The following is a 19,061-nucleotide window of genomic DNA, read 5'->3' as shown; positions in this document are numbered from 1 at the left end:
TCAGGGTTCGATTCCCGGTCAGGGCACATGCCCAGTTGTGGGCTTGATCAATGACTCTCTCATCATTGATGTTCCTGTCTCTCTCTCTCCCTCTCCTTTCCTTTCTCTGAAATCAATAAAGATATATTAAAAAAAAAAAAAAAGAGAATTAAACACTATGATTGTATACTCGAAAGTTGCTATGAGAATAGAGCTTTAATGTTCTCACCATAACAACACAACAAGAAAATGATAATTATGTGAGGTGAACGACGTGCTGACTAAACCTTACTGTGGTAAACATTTTGCAATATATACATGTATCAAATCATCACATTATATGCTTCAAATATGTGTTATATTTCAATTACATCTCAATAAACCTGGGGGAGGGGAGAGTGGTCCCAGCCAATCAGGTTCATAAATGCTCTTAATGGGTCTATTTGGAACTGATAAAATACAAATCATAGTGAATTTAGATCCAAAAGAAAAAACCTAGACCATAGAACTCTCAATGTGTTTAGAGATCCAATGAAAACATGTTCATACATATAAAATAAATATTTTGGTGCTAAGACAAAAAATTTAAACATTATGGCACCAGATGAAAATATATTTAAAGCCACCTTAAAGAAATAGATTTAACAACTTTTAATTAAGTTTGGTTTCAGAAATTTGTAAACTTTCTTTTATTTTAACAAACTACTGATGACTAGGAAATTTTCAGATATTACCATCTAATCTGAATTTAATTGCTTTAAAAAAATACTTCCTTGCACCTTATCAATTCCCCAATAAACTAACTTTATTCCAATGTTATTCCAACTCTCCTATGGTTTAAAGCCCTCTACTGCTTTCCTCTCAAAAGACAGAAGTATGTCTACTTCACCAAGACAATCCACTATTAGTCACAAGGACATCTGTGTACATTCAAAAAACTGGTGACATGCATACATATATACATACATAATCTTACTAATTCTGTTTACAGAAAATGCATGACTTTGTAGACTTCCACGTGGGAACTCTAAGTTCCTCTAGGGGGCTCTAAATCCATAGACTAAGAACAGAATCACTGAACAAATGGTTGTAATTATTATTAAAAGTATTATAGTTAATGAAAATAGTACTGAAATGGGCCCTTAAAGATCTGTAAGCTTCATTAATTAGTTCTTCTACCTTGAGTACATATGAGTGCATATTCTCTGAACTTCAATTTTTTTTCATCTACCAAACGTGCCCACGATATCTGCACTTATTCTGTGCCTGGTACAAGCGACATACTAGATATAGAAATACAAGAAAGGATAAAAGCTAGTGCATGCCCACAGGGCTTTTTAATGTAGTCGAATGAGACAGGCATACAAGCAAATGGCTGGCCGAAAATGTTATGAGTATTACACTACTACTTAGAGACTGCAATGCAAAATAGGAACAAGAGAAGGAACAACAGAAGGAACTGAGGAGTTAGATACCAGAACCTAGTCTTAAAAGATAACTTTCTGCCAGACATAAAGAGGATGGTAGGTGGGGGTGGAATTCCAGATAGAGGAAGGCAACCAGCAGAGGCACAGAGGTGTGTGCCATAGATTACATTTAGAGAACTACGTGAGGCACACTGTTTTGGGGACACATGTGTTTGTGTGTGTTAAGAGTGAGGTAAGGGTAGGGGAGGACGTGTATAATGAGAGATAAGGCTACAGAGACAGAAGGTTCACAGAAGCCGGAGTTAAGAAATTTGGACTTTGCACTGCAGGTGATGGGAAAAGAGTCTTAACGGGGATTACCATGATTGAATTTGTATTTGAGAACATAAACTCTGGCGCTAAGGGAAAGGATGAGGAGCGTTGGCCGCGGAGCTCAGCTGATCAGGGCACTGTTCCGATGCGCCAAGGTTGTGGGTTCAATGCCCAGTCAGGGCACATATGAGAATCAATCAATGATGCATACAGAAGGGGAACAACAAATCTCTCTCTCTTACACATACACACAAAAATGGGGGGAAAGGATGAGGAGCTGGGTGGGACTATGGAGACAGAACTAGATGAAGAGAGATTAAGAAACTGTTGATAGGCAAGAAGTGTTGTGGTAGCAATAGAACAAACATTCAGACACACTTGGGAGATATTAGCAGGTAGAAATTAAGAGATTTGTTGACACCTACATAATGCAGAAGGTGAGGCAAAAGTTTCTAGCACAGGGGACGATGATGGGTGTGGTGTTCTTCATCACAACTATCATATGAGAAAACGCTTTATAAACTAAAAACTGTGACTGCTATGGTTCTAAGAAATCCACCCACTTTATCTTCATAATATCCCTCTGAGATAGGTACTTGCAGCTAAGGAAACTGAGTTCAGGGATATCAAATAACTTGCACAAGGCCACACAAGTGAGAGGTGATAGAGCCACTACACTATTACTACCCTGATCTTTACAAGAATGACCCAGAAATCCTGTGGTTAAACAGGAAAATATCCTATTTTTAACAGGTGAATGCACATGTAGAAGTAAAGTATTATAATTTCTACAACTTGTACATGGTTCAGAAAAAAAATCAAAAGTAATTTAAAGATGCAGCAAAATGTTAACAACTGTTGAATCTGTGTGGTGGGTATATGGTGATCACTGTACTATCTTTCAACAGTTTCTGTGTATTAGAAATTTTTCATAATGAGAAGATAGAAAAAAGTATTTTAGAAATTCTCAAACTGTGCCCTTGCTGCTTTAATACAATTTAATTCAACAAAAACATTACTGAGTGTTGCTGATGCCTAGCCAGGTCCCCTAATCTCAAGGAGCTCACTGTCTAACTACAACCAAAATACTGTTCAAGAAGAGAAGACACATTGTTTCCAATGTCACAGCAAAATATGAACCAATTTATGCAATTTAGAAATTAAAAATCTTCAAATGTAGCTTCAGTTAAAAAAATAACACTTGAAAGCTCCACCTAATCTAAACAAGAACTCACTTTCCAAACCCTTCAATAGTCCCAAATGTCTTCAAAGACATTTTTATAGACACATTTTAAATAAACCTGGAACACTAGGCAAACTCACTAAGAACTTTTTCTTTAATCAAGTCCAAGAGTTATAAACTTTAGTACTTTCCTTTCTATAATAAGCTGGTCAGAATGTTGTCAAATCACAAGTAGTAGCTTACCCTCCAAAACAATACGTTAAAAAAAAAAGTTTTTATTTTTTATTTTTTTTGAGAGAAAGAGGAAGGGAGACGGAGGGAAGGGGGGTGGGGGAAGAGAAAAACAGAGTACGCACATATTCCAATTGCTAGCAACTAGGCCTGAACAAACTCCTGTGACTCAAGAGGACTCTAAAGTAGGACAAAATTATTTCAAATGTTTTATGGAATGAGAATCATGTTTCATGTTTTCTCTGCTGAAAACTTCTAATTAAAGGCATCCCAAGTTAATGATATGTAGCTGATAGTTCTAAACTCTAAGTAACAGCTAGACTTCAAGTAAACAAACTAATCATCTCTTTATTAACCTAAGAAGTCAAACAATAACTCTATAAGAGAGTCACTAAGAGAAGACCACCTGCTAGTTTATTATTTTATATAGAGACTACGTCAAACAACTCAGCGGAAAGGTTATCAAAACTGCAGTGTAAAGATCTGAAACATTTAAGACAGGACTCACATCTACAGGCAATGTGATCTGTGGCCAGAAGCTTCACCTGTTTCCATTTCATTATGTTCAAAATTGGGATAATGTCCTTATCTGCCTCACTTCTAAATGGCACAGTTCACGTGAGATGACTGTAAAGCGTAAATGGCTGCACAATGTAGGACATCATTATTCTTGTCAATTAAAAGGTAGGGCAATTTTTATCATTTCACTAGGACACAGTGAGACAGACTCCATGTCCAGCACATGAATGAACTGACCAAAATGAACCTTTCCATGAAAACAAGTGGGACATATCAAAGTCTTAACTAAAGAGGTAAGACAGACTACTTGCTAACGTAATGGAACCTACACTTGTAAAAGGCTTATTAAAAGTAAAATATAGGCCAACTATCTTTAACCTAAGAGCATTTTTAGTAACATAATATACCATATAGAGGTATTGCTTTGAAATGTGAGAATAAAGCATCCTTTGCGAATAAATTATGTGTCTAACTTAAGATGGTCCAAGTAAAATCACACAAATAATTACATGTAATTACCCCATTATTAAATGTAATGTGGTATCCTGAGTGGGGTCTTGGGACAGAAAAAGGATATCAAGTAAAAACTAAGGAAATCTGAATAAAGTATGAACTTTAGTTAATAATAGTAATCAATAATGGTTCGCTAATTATAACAAATATGCCATACTAATATAAGATGTTAAGATTATAACTTGGTGCTGGCTATATGGGAACTCACTGTACTATTGTCTCAATATTTCTGTAAATATTAAACTGTTCTAAAAATAAAGTGTATTTAAATTTTTAAAAGTACACAAATAATATACTTCTAAATCCAAGCATCCAATTTAACAAACATTTTTCAGTATGAAAAAGTCTGTAGACAAACTGAGAAAGAATTTGAACATAATTTATTATACTCTCCAACAACCACCATCTATCATATGATGTAACATCTGGTAACGCATTGTAGCATTTAAACTACCACATTAAAAAAATACTTTTTCTTTCAATTTACTATGATTAGAAATGAAATCCAGAAACTTCCTAACACAAAATGTCCATAGCTACATTACATTTCGCACTAGTTCCTGGTCAGCTGAAGCAAGGCAAATACATTCTCCAGCCTGAAAAATATCCAGTTTTTATATTAATTTCCACTTAATAACAAACTTATTAAAAAGCTGTTATAAATATAATGGTTGAACTTGAAGAGTTTTAATATACTGGTGGAAGTAAACTCTATGGGGGCTTAGGAAATAAATAAATAAAAGGAATAGTAACTACCACACATTTCAGGAACCAACTAGGTGTATTACAGGGATATCTGCATTTAATCTGCGTAACACTCCTGAAAGGCAGGGTAGGTATTCTTATACATGTTTCACAGATGAGGCAACTGAGGAAATTAAATCATTTTCCCACGCCCTGGCCAGTTTGGCTCAGTGGTTAGAGCGTTGGCCCACAGACTGAAGGGTCCCGGGTTCGATTCAAGCCAAAGGCATGTACTTCGGTTGCAGGCTTGGCCCTGGTCAGTTGGGAGGCAGCCAATCGATGCCTTGATGTCTCGATGTGTCTCTTTCTTTCTTTCTCTCTCTCTCTCTCCCCCCCCACTCCTCTCTGAAAAGCAATGGAAAAAAATATCCTCGGGTGAGTATTAAAATAATAATAATAATGATAATAATTTTCCCAAGGTCAAATTAACAACTGGCAAAGCTGAGAGTAGAATCCAGGTGTATCTGGCTCACCCAGCTTTAATTTATGGTCAAGGTCACATCTAATCACCCCACTCTCTCAACAGCTATTAATATATGTATCTGGACAACCCCCTTTCTCTGAAAGTTTCAAACTGTCTGACAAAGTCAGGTTTAGTTGGACTTCAAGGCTAAATAAATAATGAAAATTCCCTCAAATCCTATGAAAAAAAGATATGTGAAAGTTTAGAAAAAATTACTAGGGATTAATCCCTTAAATCCTTCTTTTTACATCTCCCATCTTATCTCCCAACACTTTTCCGCTTCCCCCAAATCAGATGTTGCTGCCATACTATTTCCTAAAGTCGTCAACATTTGCAGATGCTATTACACAGGCCTAAGAGGCCCATTTCCTCCCTATTTTCAAGTGAACTCAGATTTATCCTTTAAAGCCCAGCCTCCAAATCTCTTCCCTCTGTGAAGCTCTGGCGGAACTGCTCCACTGAATCTCTTTCAGTCCTTCTGTTTACATCATGGAGGAAATCTAAGCAAGGTGCCAATCTGTCTTCAACACTTTCCTAACACTTACTCATCTCTCCTTGTAATTAAAGGGTGGCAAGGCTCAGATTCAGCACCTCCTGGGAGTAGTGTTTAGCTAGGTTTTATAACATTGTTGGTCTTTTAATTATATTTAAGTTGAGTTCTATTTAGGGTAAGAAATGTTAGTCTTTCATTCTGGTAGTAACATAAAGTTTCTTTCAAAATATTTGTAAAGTGTGTCCATAAAAGAAGACATTAGGGCAATAATAGTACAAGTCGTATCCAGATTTGGGAAAAATCATGATGTTACTCCAGAATTAAGCATAAGAAACATTTTTATATACTTATGACTGTACCCTGACAGGACTTGTACTTTGTCAGGAACATTTTTGTTCATTATATAGGCGCTTTCCTTATAGCATTTAAGTAATATTTAATGTCATAGGACATGACTTCCACTTTTAAGTGGCCTACTACAATGTTAGCTCCAGTATTTTATCAATCGAATAATTTTAATTTGAAGATTTATATTACCCACCACTTTTCAGGGATCTAGCCAATCCATATAAGAGATGGGCATCCCCTGCAAATACATTTTATAAACATAATCATGTTGAATTACAATGGTTTGTCTGCCTGTGTTTTCCCTTAAAAGACTTATCTCCTTCAGTGCAAGAACAGTTTATTACCCATTTTACAATGTTTTGTTAAGCCACATGATCTAAAAATTGTCAGGTATTAAAAATAATGAGCTCATCTCTTTCCAAAAATATGGACACACAAGCACAGTAAACTTTAACACATTTCCTTCAAAAAATGTTTATTAAGTGCCTACTATGTGCTAAGTAAGGTCTGCTCTTGAGGGGGTCCACATTCTCATGACACTCTAATAATGACAATTTCGAGTGTTTTTCATCGACCAGATTTCTATACATACTCTATTTAGAATCCTGTCACTCCTCCCATTGGACAGTTAAATCCCACTTAGGCATCCAGGCCCAGCTCCGCTCGAGGAGCCTTTCCTGGCCAGTATCTTGACTCAGATTCTTTCTCACTTGGGCTCCTCTTCATCATAGACAGCACTTTACACTGTTTGCAACAAAATGTTATCTCAGCAAACCTCCAAGTTCCCTGAAGTGGGGACAAGGTCCTCTTGGTATTCCCTTTACTTAGCAGAGGGACTAGCATTTAGCACCTGCTGAATAAATGTTTGAGTTTATAAATAATTAATAAATGACTGAATGATGAAGAGCAATGCTCCAGTGAGCAATCAACCAAGCTGCTGCAAACTCAGTTCCAAAATGATTAAGAAACAGTAACTGACGTTAAGTTGAAAACATCTACTAACTTTCCAATGAGTATATCTGAAATATTAATGAACCAAAAAAAAATATGTCCTCACAATTAAGAAATGCATATCAATGTGGATAAAAATGGAAACAAGTGATACTTTAGTATCTTTCATTGGTACATTTGAAACAAGAGTAAAACATTGTAGAAGAAAAAAATGGACTCAGTAACAACTGTTCTTGGCACAAGTACAAGGAATTGAAAGGCAGACTACTCTGAAGGTGCAAGTAACATAAAGCCAGATCGTACTCAAAATTCAAATTAACACTACAGAGTTCCCTAACAAAGTAAATAAATAAAATCCAAACAGATGTTGATTTTACCCCCAATACACTACTAATTTTCCAGAGCTAAAGAAGCCAGGCTAACCACAAAAATAATGAATCCACACATAACAAATGGCTGTGGGTTAAGCCAGATTTCACTATACAACTCAACTGAAAGAATATCAAAACATCTGGACATTTAATATGCATTACTTAGCAAATACTAATGTAACCTCATTATTCCAGTTCAAAAAACTTGACTTTAAAAAATATCACTTGAGCCTGGCTGGTGTGGCTCAGTGGTTGAGTGGCCTGTGAACCAGGAGGTCATGGTTAGATTTCCGGTCAGGGCACCGGCCCAGGTTGTAGGCTCGATCCTCAGTAGGGGGCTTGCAGGAGGCAGCCAATCAAAGACTCTCTTTCATCACTGATGTTTCTATCTCTCTCTCTCTCTCCCCCTCTCCCTCTCCCTTCCTCTCTCTGAAATCAATAAAAACATATGTGTGTGTGTGCGTGTGTATAACTTGAAATCATTACTAATGGGATTGGCAATATGAAAGGTTTAGTTTGAAAGACACTAACTTAAATTATAGTACGCCCCTATCCTGGAATACTATATAATTATTAAGAAGGAGGTAGCGGTACACAGAAAGATGTCCGGCACATATCATTAAGTGAAAAAAGCAAACTGCAGAACATTATGCTGGTAAGATCCCAGAGGCAGTACAGAGGCTAAAACACATACTCTGGAGCAAACTACCAGGGCTCAAATCTCAGTGTTGCTGCTAACTCAGTGTGCAAACTTTGACTAGTTACCTTTCCTTTCAGTTTCTTCATTTGTAAATGGATATAAAATAGAACCTATTTCATAGAGTATATTCACTGAGTTGTGAGGGTTTGATGGGTTAATACATGTAAAGCACTTAAGCAAGCACAAGCATTAAGTATAATTTTGGGGGGAAAAGAAAAAATCCAAAGCATATAGTGTGTGTATGCATATGTGGGGAAGAAAAGCTTTCATTTTCGCATTGTTTTTTTAAACAAAGAACATTTATTACTTTAGTCATTAAAAAAAGAAAAGAAAAAAACATAAAAACTTGTCACTAAGCTCTTCCCCACTGAAAGATCTGCTAGTGCAATTACTTAAACACTCAGGACCAGACAAATGCTGTGAATAATAATATATTTAAGATGTGAAATTTTCTGCCCTCGCCAGTTTGGCTCAGTGGTTAGAGCGTTGGCCTGTAGACTGAAGGGTCCTGGGTTCGACTCCAGCCAAAGGCATGTAGCTCGGTTGCAGGCTCGATCCCTGGCCCTGGTCGGGGCACATGCAGGAGGCATCCGATCGATGTCTCTCTCACATCAATGTTTCTGTCTCTCTCTCTCTCCCTTCCGCTCTCTCTGAAAAGCAACGGGAAAAAATTCTCAGATGAGGATAAAAAAAAAAAGTGAAAATTTTCAAATGCAACCAGAACAACAGTCTTTAATTTCTAGACATAGTTCAACAATAACACGCTACATACCAATAAGCAAAACTGCAAAGGCTTTAAAATTATATCCCTTTATTTCTCAGAAGCAATAAGTGATACAAAAATATCTGCCCAACCCAGAAGTGAGTATCAGGAACTTTCACAATTCGATAAATGTCCATTAATTTTATTAGTCTAAAATTAAATACCACCAATCTAATTTCCTCCTGTTCAACAATCTCTAGTGACAACTCATTAAGACATATATAAATATGGAGATAAAAATACACCAAATAACTAAAGAAAAACCTAAAACCCTTAGAACCCTCTGCAAACTTCTGAGAGGAAGCGTTCACCACCCACATGCTTTGAGGAAGCTTCAGCTACATTTTTGCTGAGCTGTAATACTGGTAAAGCCTGTTTCAAAACCCAAGAGTCCACCCTCAAAATTAGGAGAAGCATGTAAACATCAGGCTGTCAGGTCCATTTCACCACATTTCCAAGAATGGTGGTTCATAAAATTATAAATACTTATCACCAAATTTCAAGCAAGACAACTACCATTGGCCGTGTTAACTAGCCTAAAAGGAACTTTCTGGAACACACACAAAAAATTATCTAGTTAGTTAAAATATATGTTTTTTATTTTACAGAGAGGAAGGGGGAGGGAGAGAGAGAAACCTCGATGTGAGTGAGAAAGATCAATGGGTTGCCTCCTGCACACGTCCCAGCTGGGGATTGAACCTGAAACCTGGGTATGTGCCCTGAGCAGAAACTGAACCTGCTACCTTTTGTGCACAGGTCGATGCTCCAACCAACCGAGCCACACCAGCCAGGGGCAACACATTTTTTCAAAAAGAAATAAACCATTAAGATGCCTCCATAGAACTATGGAATTTATAATTTTAAATAGTTTATATAATGCCTAGAAAAAGTAAAATAATTCAATAAATGTTAGTTATTATTATCACTACTATTATTATGATGTTTTGAAATGATGGAACAGAAACTTAGAGAGAGGCTTAACAAGTCACTTTCCATTAAAATCCAAGTTAGCCCATCACAACCTTGGATAGTTAGACATTAGAAGGCATTTTGTCTTAAAGGAATTAAAGATTCCTTAGGTTCTGAAGGAGGTGGTAAAAACGAAATAATTTTTCAAAAAGAATTCATCTAATCTTTCCTGAATTGTTCTGACACAGAAATCAGTATTTGTAAACATTCTGCAAATCTCCCTTAAGTGCTATGGCTTTTAGACCTGGTGTATTTTTGTGAAGTAGTCAGAATTTATAAATAATGGAAGTAAAATCAAGAGAAGGGTCACAGTTCTGTATTAGAAAGTGAAAGCAGACAGTTCAAAGTGGGTTGAAAATAGATTAATTTAGCTTAAGTTCTAAGAACTTTAAATATACACGTATTAGCATAAAATTAAGATTGCCTGGGAAGATAATTTGACTCTGATCCTAAAAAAAAAAAAAAAAAGGCTAATATCCCTCAACTACTTTTTTTATCTTTTAAATTTTCTAACAGAAAAAAAAAAATTTAATCCTTTCAAAGACTCACAGAAAATATACTGAAAACAAATTAATAAGGAAAAATAACACGTTTGACAACATGCCTTTCACTAGTCTGCAGCGTGGGTGTACTGGCATTACATGGGAGCAAGACCAAGCAAGCACCTTTAGGACAGTCATCTTAGACTAATGAGCAGACATCTTGCCTGTTTTCACAGTTACAACAGTATGCTTAAAGCCTTACATTTAAAAAATGGCTTACAAAAAAGGTGTATACATTGAAGCTTCATATTCAAACTTTAACAAAAAAGACATTATAGAGACCCCTAGAAAAGCCTGTCATTGTTTTTAAACACTTGTTCAACCATTCATTCATATATATTAAATAAGAGAACTTGAAGTATCATCAGATATTCACCACTTCTTTTGACCACTGCATTGCAGAGTTCAATTCACGGTCTCAGCTTAGGAACAATGAAAAACTGCCCTTCTGAAAATGTTTTTACAAATTCTTAATACATAGTAAAACATCCTGAAAAATCAGAGGTATGCATAAAGAAGAAAATTACCTATAATCTTAAAAAACAGAAATTAAACAGCTTGGTACCTTAAAGCTTCTTCTAAAATGTATACATGATACAGAAATTAGTGGTCCCAGTTCCTTTACAAATGAAAATAATTTGATAGGATTTCTTAAAGAGTTAAAGCCACAACTAATTCTATGCAAACACAAGTTTAGGCAGCTCAAATGTAAAAAAATACTGAAATCCTTCTTGCCTAAGAAAAAATTAACTCCAGAGAGGAAAATATGTGTGGTGAAAAAACAGAAAGTTGAAAGGGAATAAAAAAATAATTAACCATTTGAGAATTTTTTTAAAAAAAAATACTGGTCTTTCCAAAGCAAGTGAGAATAATTCCACCTATATCAGGGTTTTTTAGGGGAGGGGGGGGGAATCATACTTTACCTTGGAGAATCATAGTGTAATGTGTAACCCACTCTTCCCACTACACTCCTAAATTTTAAGTTAAATGAAATGTCTTACCATTAGGATACATTCACTTTCCCTCTTCAATTTTCTACAAATATTAGGGATAATTTTTCCAAATAAAACTAATTTAATCTGAAGCACATCACATTTAAAGAGTGGTAAATAGTGTATTGTGAGCTAAACCAAAAAAGTTAATACTTATTGTTGCAATTTCCAGAATGGCATTATCAGACTGCATCACCCCTGTAAGCTGGTAAGTGCTGTGTGCCATCACTGGAAAGCAGCTCACAAACTCACAGTGGAGCCACCTGCGCCAAGTGGGAAGTGATGGCATTGTGATAGTGGCCAAGAAGGCGCCAGAAGAGTAGGGCTTGTTTTAAAGTCAGGGATGTAGTATCAAGGTGGAAAAGAGTGAAAGTCATCTGAGAGCTGGGACACCAAAAGATAACTAGCAATTACTTAGTGAAAGTCATGTTGCTGATGCTTTTCACATGTTATTATTATTATTGGATTTAATCCCATGTGATAAGTATTTATCACCTCCATTTTACAGATGAGAAACCAGGTTTAGAAAAGTCACATAACTTACTGCCTAATCATTCAGGGATTATGGGGCAGAGAAGGGATTCGAAACTAGATCTGTTTGCTCTCTGGTTCTTCTCCAGTATATTGACTTGGGGGGGGGGGGGGGGAGTGAGGGAGGAAGTGAGGGAGAGAGGGAGAAAGAAAAGACTTGGATGACTTCCTATTTAATTTACAAAACTGTCCTTGTCTTTGTTCAAGTGTTCCCTTCACCTGGAGCCCTTCTCCAATATCCCTATAGCCAATTACATCTATGACTTAAGGTCCAGCTCAAATGCCATCTCCTACACACATCCATTCCCTGATCTCCCATTCTCCCGCTATTAGAAGTACCTCCAATCTCGATTTTCTTGACCCTTTATACTAACATGTCTATTAACAACTCATGACTTTGAGAAAGTTTTAAAAGCATCACTCCATAGATTACTTATTAATTACAAAAGAAAAAGGAGTCCCTTTACAATATAAATCTAGTAGACATTAACTTATTCAAATGATCAAATTTACATCAGTAATGAAACTGACATCTCATGCCTCTATGTGATAAATCAAAAGAGACCTAAAATCACCTATGTAGCATTCCAGCCCCAACTGTTTAACCTGAATCTGATCATGAAGAACCATTCAGACAAATCCAAATTGAGGGGCATCTTACAAAACCTGGTCTAGATGCTAACTGTCATGAGAGACCCAAAAAAAGCTGAAAAATGATTTTAGATACAAGCAGGCAACTAAATACAAGATCCTTAATTGAATCTTGGGTCAAAAACAAAAAACAAAAAACTAAGAGCAGTATTGGGACAAATGGGGAAATTTGGATATATACTATACATTAAATAATATTACATCCATGCTGAATTTATTGAAGGTGACAACTGAGCTGTAGATATGTAGAAGAAAGTCTTTGTTCTTGGGAAATATATCCTAAAGTATTTAGGGGAAAGGTGTGCTGATGGTATCTATACCTAACTCACAAATGGTTCAGCAAAATATGTCTACTTGTTCATGAACAAAACATGGCCAATGTTAACAATTATTGAATCTAGGTGAAGAATGTATGAGTGTTTATTGTACTACTCTTGCAACTCTTCTGAAGGCTTGCAATTTTTCAAAGAGTTGGAAAACAACAATTAAAAGTTATGGATTTACCCTAGTAGGGTGGCTCAGTTGGTAGGAGCACTGTCCCATACACCAAAAGGTTTCAGGTTCAATTCCCAGTCAGGGCATATACCTAGATTACAGGTATGCCAATTTTCAACTTTCCTAAGTGCTGAAAATACTGTCTCTCGAGACAGCTATGCCAATGTAAACTCCACTAGCAGTTTCTAAATTACCATTTTCAACCATATCTTCACTAATATTAGATATTATCAGACATTAAAATTTTTTATCCATCTAATATGAAAAAGTCGGAGTCACTTATACCAACCTAGGATCACACAAAGAGCTTTAGCAAAATAAAAACTTCATCCACACACTCTTCCCTTACATCATTACAGAAAGCTAAGGATAATCAAACCTACCTGGCAGCATGTACTAAGAATTAGTCCTATATGGAAAAAAATGCCCATGAAAATACCACAAAGTGTTTGGAAAATAATTTCCTGTCTTTTAAAAAATACAAGATAAAAAATAAATAAATAGCCCTGGGTGGTGTGGCTCAGTTGGTTGGGCACTACCCTGTGCATAGAAAGTTTGCTGGTTCCATCCATTCCTGGTCAGGGCACATATCCAGGTTGCGGGCTCCATCCCCCATAGGGGGCACGGGCAGGAGGCAGCCCACTGATGTTCCTCTCTCACACTGATGTTTCTCTTTCTCTCTCCCTCTACCTTCCTCTCTCTCTAAAAGTCAATTTTTAAAAATCTTTTTAAAAAATCAATTAATTATTTTAATTAATTAAAAATATAAGATAAAAGGTTCAAATTCAATCCAGCATACATACTTAATACTATTTACAAAATTTTTAAAATGGATGTTTTATTCCTAGAAATAAAAAACCTAGCATTATAAATTACCTCATTCATTTATTTACTCAGCAAATATTTACTGAGTACTTAGTATGTGCTAGCCACTATTCCAGCACAGCGGTGAAGACAAAGTTCCTATTCTCATGGAGCTGACATTTGAATGAGGAGACAAAGACTAAAATACTAAATAAGTATACAAATTATATGATACCAGACAGACAGATGCTATAAATAAAATATGGGGACAGGAGACAAAGAATGACAAAGACGACAGTGTAAGGACACAGAAAGTACCAGGCAAAACCACTCCAAGGCAGTGATTTGTAATATGGTGTGTTCAACTCCACATAAACTATTTCAGCACCAACATCTGTTTCATAAAATACTGTTCCTCACCTTTCCATATCCCCCCTTTATTTTTTCCAGAAAAAGTTTGCTGCAGTGGTTTTCCATCATTGCTATTATTTTAGATGGGGGGTATCTCACACCAGATGTTGACAGGTGCTTTACAAACAAGGCACAAATTTCATGTCACACATATTCTGAAAAAAAATGTTGAGTGATTTGTCAGTGAGAAGTCTGATGTCAGAATGAAGATGAACTGCAAAAATTTTAAATGGAATTAAAAAAAATTTGACTTACCAACTCTCTAACTCTATAATCTGCATGTTTACTTTCTACCACATATGAAAAGAAGGTAATAGCAATAGAAAGATATAGCTGAAGAGAGATACTGAGGTTTGTCACTTAAGGATAGACAATTCTTTAAAAGCCACACTATCCATATGATTTAAAGGAAATCAGCACACACTAAAACTTCCTATCACAGGCTTACACACAAGCTCAGAGGGCTTCACTGCCTGGAACTAGGAGATGCAAGAAGAACATTTTAGAGCCAACATATTCACTACCCTTTCAGATTATTTTGCTGATTCCCCAGCACCCTGAATGAAATACCTGTGGTCTAGTCTATCTTTCAAAACTATTACTCTGATCTCAGCCAAGTCTTTTATTTTAAAATTCCTCCTTTCATCAACATTTATCATCCTGTCTTCTTTCTCATCCAATGATTCAAATATTCCTCCAGGCAGATTTATATACCCCAAAAAACTTACTTCTACGTAAGGAGTTCTTAAATTTTTCGTGCCATGGATCTCTTTGGTCGTCTGGTGGAGCCTATGGAACCCTTCTCAGATTGCTTTTAAATGCATAATTAAATACATGAGATTACAAAGGAAACCAATCATACTGAACTATTAGCAGAACAAATTTTAAAATCCCTGATACAGCAACATCCGTGTAGTTTTATCATCACATCAAATCTAACAGTGGGCCTCACAATACCATAAATTTGAAGAAATTATAAGCATAAATGATACTTTGAGATATCCGCAACAACTGTAAACATGATACAATAATGCCTGAAATTTTTACTGGTGACAAAGTCACAGGCATTGTAATTTTACCGTGGTCTGTTGCCTACGTTCATAATGGAAGGAAATAATAAATTAGTTATCCTCATTCTGGTTCAAGGGCCCCTGCTCCCCACACCCACACCTCCCCACCCCGCCCACCCCCGTCAGTTCTATTCACCAACCAACCAGTGAATCTCAGGTTAAAAACCCTTTCTCAGTTCAAAGCTTTGCTCAAACTGATTTTTGTCACCAATTTTAAAATAAGAACACTGAAAGCTCCTTTGACCTAGCTCTCATCTGAACAAATCACCATGCCTGCCAGTTTTTATGCAGATGTAGACACAGAGCCCCGTTTACTCCTACGGTTTGCCTAGCCGGCACCCATTTAAATTCTGCAAGTGAGATTGAAGGAAAGGCGATGGAGGCAACCAACAGTCCCTCACCACCATACCTCCAACAGCAAGTGTAAAGACGGCAAGTGTAGTGTGTGCTTTTGGCAAGTGGGCTGCCCGCCAGGCCGGTGAGTCCCGCTCGTCAAGAGTCCCCTTCGCACCACAGCTTCACCGGCGGCACTCGGGAGACATTCCATCTCCCTCTCGCCCCGCATCCTCGGTTCGCTACCTGCTCCGCCTCGCCTCGCCTCGCCTCCCATCCCCCACGCGACCCTCCCTCTTCCCCGCCCCGGGCCGCGCGGGCCCCGGCGCCCCGCGACGCCTCGCCCCTCAGCCTAACAGCGTCTCTCCCCACCCCGACCTCCCCCGACACTGGCGGGGAGGGCCCAGGGGTCAGCTGAACCCCGCGGCCCGGCCGTCAGGCGCCCGCTGCGGCCCAAGGCCGGAACAGCCCAGTCACCACACGGGGAGTCGTGCGCTCGGCGCGGGTTAACTGAGGACCGACGCTCACCGAGACGATCATACGGAGGAAGGAACCCAGGTCTCCCCCCGATCGCCACTCGGCCTCAGAACAGTCGCCCTCGCCGCGAACTGCCACCTTCGCCGCCGCCGCCGCCGCCGCTCGCTAGGTGGCTTCCCTGCGTCCTGCGGTGGCGCTGCCGCCACGGCATCGCGCGTGCGCGGCCCCGCGGGGACCCCTGGGACCGGTAGTTCGGGCGGGCGGCCAGCGGGGCCCTTCCGCTCTAGGCGGCCGAGCGCGGCGGCTGGAGCGGTCCTGGGCGGCCGCGGGGCACCCCGGCGCCTTCCGGGAAATTGCTCTTCGCCGAACCCGGGCTCCCGGTTCCGCTTACGGTACTGCGGAGAAACCCGCAAGTATGAGCGTAAAGCGGAACAAGTCAGGGCGCTTACGTTTTCGGTAACAACCCTCGCTTGCCCAGGACGCATCATTCCAAAAGCCAACTCTCTCCCCGCCTTTACTAGTATCTGGACTTTTAAGCCTGACTGCCCACTCCTCATTTTATCAAAGTTTACTTATTGTAAACTTGACCAGTGTTTAAGTTGACAATTTATAAATATTTTTTAATTTTTTTTTTTTTTTTTTTTTTACAGAAACAATTCAGATATTCAGCTGAGCCCCACGGTCACAGAAGCCTGTGTTGGAAGACACCTTAAAGGCCTTAGACCAGCTCCCGCCCCGGCAGGAGTTCCCTCTTGCACATTCCAGCCAGATGGTCACCCAGCTTCTATTTCCACAGCTGGAGTTTCGGGGAGCTCACTGCCTCAGGTAAGGGGCCCGCTCCGCTGCTGGACAGCTCTAAGTGTTGGAACAGCCTGCCTCCTGCTGAACCGAAATTGGCCTCCCCTTTCCTTCCTTCCACCGCTGGTAGTTATGCAGCCTGGAGCAATATAGGATGTTTCCTACTTGACCGCCATTCAAAAAAATTGAAGGGAGCCCGGGCGGGTTTGGTTGAGAGGTTAGAGCGCCGCCTGAAGGGTCGGTTCGACCTGAGCCCAGGGCGCGCACCTCGGCTGCAGGCTCCGCCCCGGGGCCCTCCCTGGAGACAGTCATCCAAGGGTCTTTCTCACCTCGGTGTTTTTCTGTCTCTCCCTCCCTTCTACTCTCTCTAAAAATCAATGGAAAAAATACCCTCGGGTGAGGATTAACAACAACAAAAATTGAAAACAATGATTAGATTTTCCAACACTCTCAGTCTGCAGGCAAAAAAGAAAGTAATCACTTTTCCAACTATTTCTAATGTGACTAAACTCCCATACTACTTTCCATTTAGCCATCCCCCTTGATGTATTACCTTTAAAAACTGTCAAAGTTCGATTCATATTTGCTGCCTCATCTTATTATCACAGTGGCATTCTACGGTAAGCTGTGCAGGTATTATGGCTATCCTATTGCCATTCATCTGATTCAAGAATTCAGTTCGACCAAAGGTTATTTACCAGCTGTTATAAAGCATTGCCCAAAATACCAGGGGAATGAAAAAAGCAACAGGACACATTTTGCACTCTAGGGTGAAAGGATAGCTCACACACATTAAGGATAGTAATAGTAAACTAAGGTACAAAGTGCTATGAGATTCCAGTAAAGGCTTCATCGAGTTGAGGGGCCATGACTCTAGAAGGGAGTGACACTGGATGGCTGGATTCCAAGAAGGAAAAGGGCAGGTGAGGACAGCGAAGAAGGAACCCAGCCTAAACAAAATGAATGCACACAGTTTGCTCTCAATACTGACTACTCTAGATGGGCTGGAGCACACAGGCCAAGGAGGAGAGGAAAGAAAGAACCCCAAAAGGCACATAAACTTCCGGAGAGTCCTGAAGAAACTGCACTGGGAGTGGTAAGTAGAAAGAGCACTGGGATGGTCAACTAATTGTTCTGAGCCCTATGCTGTCATCTACAAATAAAGAACTTGAACAAATCAGCAGTTTCCAATCTTTATTTCCACCCAGCACACCCAAATAATACAACCCAATGGCAAACAATGGATCACTACAACAGTAATTCTTGTGGAGTATGAGTATGTGTTATTCTCAACACCTTTTCCACATGGGGGAAAGAACCCGAGGTTAAAAGAGGCTAAAAATCAATAAATAATACTCACTGAGAATAGAGAATTCTGTCTTTTATTAAAAATGTATTTCTGGCAATCACTCTTTTTATTGATTTTAGAGAGAGAGAGGTAAAGAGACAGAGAGAGAGAAAAACATTGATCTTTCACTCCACCTATCCATGCTTTCATTGGTTGATTCCTGTATGCTTCCCAGCTTGGGATCAAACCTTGGCACATCAGGACGATGCTCCAACCAACCCAGCTACCCAGCCAGGGTGAGAATTCCATCTTACTCACTACTGTCTGTCTGGAACCTGGCATACTGCCTAGGATGTAATACCGATTTGATTGTTTTGTTTGTTGACATCATTATTATATTTTTACTTATTTTTTTCAATAAGTTTACAATCAATATTATTTTGTATTAGTTTCAAGTATACAGCATAGTGGTTAGACAATCATGTACTTTACAAAGTGTCGACCCTGATGTTTCCAGTACCCACCTGGCACCACACACAGTTATTACAATATTATTGACTATATTTCCTATGCTATATGTTTGTTTGCTTTTTTAAAAATTTTTTAATTTACCTTTATTGTTGAGAATATTACAGGTGTCCCATTTTTTCCCCCCCATTTGACCCCCTCCACTTCACTCCCACCCCCTCCCCAGGCCTTCACC

The 19,061-nt window shown here is 38.7% G+C and overlaps 1 protein-coding gene across 5 annotated transcripts in view; it reads right to left on the bottom strand.

The window, feature by feature from the left end:
- GAPVD1 (GTPase activating protein and VPS9 domains 1) overlaps window positions 1-16,417 on the bottom strand; it is a 56,581-nt gene extending 40,164 nt beyond the window's left edge. For all 5 annotated transcript variants that reach the window (XM_087822912.1, XM_016210966.2, XM_016210968.2 and 2 more), the window contains exon 1: window positions 16,324-16,417. The gene's annotated coding sequence lies outside the window, so the exon portion shown is untranslated. The remainder of the gene's footprint in view (window positions 1-16,323) is intronic.
- Window positions 16,418-19,061: the final 2,644 nt, after the last annotated feature.

Source organism: Miniopterus natalensis, chromosome 12 (genome assembly GCF_054644295.1).
Source record: "Miniopterus natalensis isolate mMinNat1 chromosome 12, mMinNat1.hap1, whole genome shotgun sequence".
Lineage (NCBI taxonomy): Eukaryota > Metazoa > Chordata > Mammalia > Chiroptera > Miniopteridae > Miniopterus > Miniopterus natalensis.
The sequence above is the reverse complement of the archived record's forward strand: the minus strand, read 5'-3'. Positions and strand labels throughout refer to the sequence as shown.